We start from the raw sequence: 5,621 nt of genomic DNA on the forward strand, positions 1-5,621 counted from the left end.
TGGGCCGAGTGCTCCGTCTGAACCCTTCACTTCCACAGTCTCCGCAACCCTCCTTCTCCTCTGCATCTCGAAATATCCTAAAGACGCACGCCTTTCAACAGCGGAGCTGTTTAAGCTTTTGGTTAGGCCGTGGAGCATTAGGAGAAAACTGTGCCTGACGACGTCACCGACGCACGTGACGTCATCGCTTGGCAAGTATCTATTTATCGTACCTTACAGGTCCATTAAAGGACATTGAGTAAGGGGGGTTACAATCAGAAAATACAATGAAAGGAAAAAGCAGTAAAACAAATAACATAAGTACATATCAGGTGTGAAAGCAATGAACAAACGAATACAAGTAGAACTAAAATAAAATCCTGCCAAGACACTTAAAAAGAGGTCCCGCAGTGCGAGAATAATAGAAACACTAACAGTGCAACAGTGACACATCATTATACAGTAATTAGTCATACAGAGCGTGTAATTTTTCACGAAAAGCATCCCGGTTAGATAACATAGCGATATCATTGGGAAGGCTATTCCACAGGGTGACGGCACGTGGAAAAGCAGATGAATTAAACGCTTTAGTTTTGCCAAAAACGCGCTTGAAGCTAAATTTGTTATGAAGGCGACTTGACGTGCGTTCAGGTGTGTGAAGTGGCAGAAAGTGTGAAGTATCATTGTGAACATACCGATGGAACAGACATAACAAGGAGATAGTTCGGCGTATATCCAGTTCTTGGAGTGAGATATCTAGCTTTAATTGGGTTACGCTGGCATGACGGGCATAATTACGAGAAATAAACCGTGCGGCCCTGTTCTGAATACCTTCCAACATACTAATTAGATAGCCTTGATGAGGCGACCATACAGACGAAGCAAATTCTAGTTGCGGACGAACAAACGAAAGGTAAGCTGATTTGCGCACATTGGGAGGCGAGTTGCGTAGATTCCTACGAAGGTATCGTAGTGTTTTGGATGCTTTAGAACAGATAGCAGATATATGCGTGCTCCATGAGAGATCCGGTGTTAGATGAACACCGAGGTATTTATATGATGAAGCTTTGGTAACCACGCTACCGTTTATGGAGTATGAAAAGTCGGAGTTAATGCACTTACGACTAAAGGAGAGCACCTTGCATTTAGATGAGTTCATAGACATCTGCCAGGTGTCGCACCAGCTGCAAATTAGTTCAAGGTCATTTTGAAGGGAAAGGTGATCATCAAAATTGTTAATAGTATGGTAAATGATGCAGTCATCAGCGAATAGCCTAACAGATGAAGATAAACCGCAGGGTAAGTCATTTATGTATATTTATGAAGATTTATGTATAGCACCCTCTTTCAGGTTACCCTCGCCACATAAGTTAGTGTGGGCATAAAAACAGAAATAAAAATAATATTGCCCAGCCCGATAGCTGTTATAGTGGAAGGCGCCAAAACCGACCCCTCTATAGTTCAACGTACGTGTGCGCCGCGCCGCGTAGACGCATGCGTATTTTATACGAAACTAGGAGTTTCCGGGTGATACGAAACTGCGAACTCGTTGCACGTGCCGCCACCAGTATCTATCAGCCCATCTTGCTCGACAAGATGCGAATGCGGTCCATTCTGGGTGACGAGGCCGGCGCGAAATGCAGCATGTAGCATCTCGACGCCGCCTGCAGCCGGGGCATGTCGACGAACAGCCGGATACGTTGGCCACGCCTTGCCAGTGCTGCGCTTTCGCTGGCGCGGCGTCCCAGCTCCGAGCGCGCTCGCGCGTCAACGCTACGTCGGACTATAAAGTGGCCTTTAGAAGACTGCACGCCGACCCCGAGTATCAGCCCGATACTCGGAGTCAGCTATGTTTGGCTAAGAACCAGCCAAGCCAAACCAAGTTAAGCAAAGGAAAGCAAAGACAAAGCTAAGAACCAGTCAAGCCAAACCAAGTTAAGCAAAGTTAAAGCTAGGGAAGGGCCACCAACTTCGCTGTTTGCCCAGTCTTCGCGCCACTTAGTATGAAGCTGCCCCTAATTTTTTATTTGATTTTCTTGCTTTAAATTGTTCCTTATCGCTTAAAAAAGCTACCAATCATCTACATTTACACTATCATAACGATTAAATGCCTTAACTTAGAAAACTATGCATTTTTGTGCAGATACAAGGCATTACGCATTTCACGTGGCAGGGCTGGGGAGCTCGCCAATGAAAGCTTACCCTTTAAAAAAAGTTCACCGACAATTACGATACTCCCTAATATGAAACTGGAGTGCAGCTCTATACGTGTTTTCATTTCGGGATATATTGGCTGGCGTGGATAATATGTGTTGTGCGGCACGTTGCAAACGGAGCGAAGTGTGGCACAACTGCCTCAGTAATCTGGAGATCGTGAGAGCCAGCACGTTGGTGACGCGTGGGCGATTCAGAACAGCCGCCAACAACAGACGTCCCTGATGACGCGCTACTCTGGTGCCATCTCGTAGCAATCGTTGCGCTGCTACACTTTTCTTCTCACGCTTTCGCCATACCCTCCTCCCCTTTCCGCCTCGTGATTCCGCTGCACCCTACTCTTTTCTCCTGGATCTCGTTGCTTTGTTCACCCCCCGCTGTGCACAGCGTTCGCTCTCATCTTTCGCTGTGCTCTTTCGCTCGGTTATGAGTGACAACGCCGGCACTCGCCGCAGGAACGAGCACCTAAGAGCTGCGCTCTAAAAGAAGGCCAATGCACCATGCAACTCTATGTCATCCGAAACACACCAGGCGCATATTAATAGTCGAACATTGAAGCAAGCACCATTTTTACTAACTACAGTTAAACCTCCATATAATGAAGTCAGTAAAATTGTTACTTTACTTTATTTATAGAATTTTCATTATACGAAATTCGACCTTTCATGTAATAAGCAGTCGGCAACCAAAGATATGGTTGCATGCCATGTCGAGATATGTTCACATCAGTGGTACAAAGCGAAACCTGCGAAGGTTTCGCATCCACGCCGCTTCTGCAGCTGATATGTCGCCTGCATTGGGAGACGATTTTTTAACAGCCTTTGCACCTACTGCAGATTATCTCTAAGATATGGCGCGTGCCCACGTGCGTTGGTACTAAGGACACGTGCATGTCCTACTTTGTTCAAAATCTAGGTGAACCCACTGCTATGAGTTAATGTTAAACTCTCGAGGCTCACTAGGTGTAATGCCTGTCATTATAGAATGAGGGCTATAACTGCAGATGGGTCAGTAAGTCTATTCATGTTCAATTGTGAAGCGATGTTGCAGCGAATATTCTTTCTTGCACTTCATTTGTACTGTTGTGTGCTCTGTGTATGCAGTAAATGCGATGTGATGTGAGCTGGCGCAGTGGACGATTTCACGCAATAAACCTCAAACGGCAAAATTTTTTTTTGTACCGAGAAGTTGGCTCAGTATGGGCTTCTATAGGAGTTTCGCTACCATGCGTACATACACCTCGGCCGCTCTCCGTTACGTAGCAACCGCATGAAATTCAACCATTTGACCATCTGCACCTGCTGCAGTTTCCATTTATCAACTGCATGAAATTCAACCATTTGACCATCTGCACCTGCGGCAGTTTCCGATTTATTGCCTCAGTATTCCTCCGCGGTGGCAGTGAAATTTTGTTATATTGAAATCATGTATAAACAGAATTGGTTATATTATATCTTATGTCTGTACGTTATTGCATGCAAGCAGCCAACAGTATTTTTGTTGAAAACATAAAACTGACTTGGCTGATTTGACCACAATGCGATCGTGTAGGACAAACAAATAATTTGTTCCCACTGCAATGAGAAAACTAGCATGCATTTTCAGAAATGCGACATCAGAGTTCGAAAGAAACATCCAAAATTATATCACACCAAATAAGGAGTGCGTTTGCCTGGTGTCCTATATGCAGGGCGGCTCAAAACCGGCAGTTACAAAATATTTTTTTATGAACAGACTACTGATACTACACTCTGAAGCCTCGGAAAAGCATTTTATCGAGAAATACTCTTGAATTTTAAGCTTGTCAAAGTTTAGGCTTATATGGGTTAACTGTATTTTTATTGCAAACTTTCGGTTTGTAAAGCTTTGTTAATCTAAAGTTACCATTGCAGAAAACTAGGCACAGTGCAATCTGCAGACATAGCACAGAATGTCTCAGATCGTACAATTGTGCCTCAGTGACACCATTTTGTGTCAACTGCCACCACATATGTTATGCAGAAGGTTACCGTGCGTTTGGCAGCAACAGTCAAAGCACCTGGAGCAGGAATTAAGATACACATCAAGGAAATATTTATTGGTTAAAGACTGGACGCATTGCTTTCTAGAGGATGTTCATTAATCGATAATAGTATGTATATGTAGCAAATCTTTACATACCAGCCTGTGGCATGATGGCCATTCATCACTGATAGTCTCTTGGGCTGTGACCATAGGACACAACACATTCATGTGCCTCAGACCTTGTGCTGCAGAGGAATATTAAAGTGCCACCAAAGAAGGGTTAGGCCGTAGCATAAAGCTCCTAAGCTTGAACCCATTCACCTCCACAAGGTCACCACAAAAAAAAAAAAAAAAAACACTGTTCATGTTAGTGGCAAATTAAAAGAAAAATAATTGAAGCACTGACTGCGACTAACCACTATGAAATAACCGTCTTAATTATCACAGTGGATGTAAAGAAATTTTCGGACTTGAGCTTATTTTGTGAAATATTTCAGGAAATAGCTACTTGCTGCAGCTCGACAATAAACACGTTTCGAGTATAATAGGAGACGCGTGTCAGCAGCTCTAAGCGCTGCCACCTGTCATTGTGTGTGCCTTCTATAGAAAAATTACCCGTATTCAAAATATTCCCAACTGCCCTTCTAGAGCCTTTGCGGCAATACATATGCAAGAGTAGACACATGGGACACATTTCTCTTTGTGAGGAATTTGAATTTTATTCACGGTGCACAATATTAAGTACTGCTATGCGACGGTGCATTGGTCATAACCGATTTCAGCCACTACTGCCGACAGCTGAATATGAGCTTATGAGCCAACCTACGAGTTTCAAAATTCCTAAGAATACCACGGACATGACACTCGGGGATGGGATAGCAAGCATTTTTTTTAAAGTTCGCCTTGAACACACACCTTTTATGGGACACGTATGCAGTTCAGTAATAATAATTCATGTTTAGAAGCAGCAAACTTGGAACTTGGAAGAGACTGACAAGCAACACCATTTGTAGATCACGCAGACTTTTTCAGCCAATTCGCTGCTGTCAATTTCGACGTGTTGAGGAACTTGACTGTACAAACTTGCTAGAAGTACCCCTTTGGCAAACTTTTACCACGAGAGTTCAAACAGTAGGTTAGAAGACACTGACGAGCCTAATTTTCTCGTGAACAAAATTAAAGGGGGGAGAGGAACAATGACGCAACACTTTAAAAATTTTTGAAGTTGGCAGGTATACATTTGGCGCTGCATATTCGGCTCCAACGTGTAGTGCAAGGGGCCTATATTTTGTCATAAGTGGTAGAATTCACCAAAGAACCCTGCATTGCGAAAAGCAGTCTCGTGAAAGCAACAGGTGCCCCATTATGCACTGTGGGACACAGGCATAAACAGGTGCACGAAGCTTCGTATTCACACATATTAG

Source organism: Dermacentor silvarum, chromosome 2 (genome assembly GCF_013339745.2).
Source record: "Dermacentor silvarum isolate Dsil-2018 chromosome 2, BIME_Dsil_1.4, whole genome shotgun sequence".
NCBI classification, from domain to species: Eukaryota; Metazoa; Arthropoda; class Arachnida; order Ixodida; family Ixodidae; genus Dermacentor; species Dermacentor silvarum.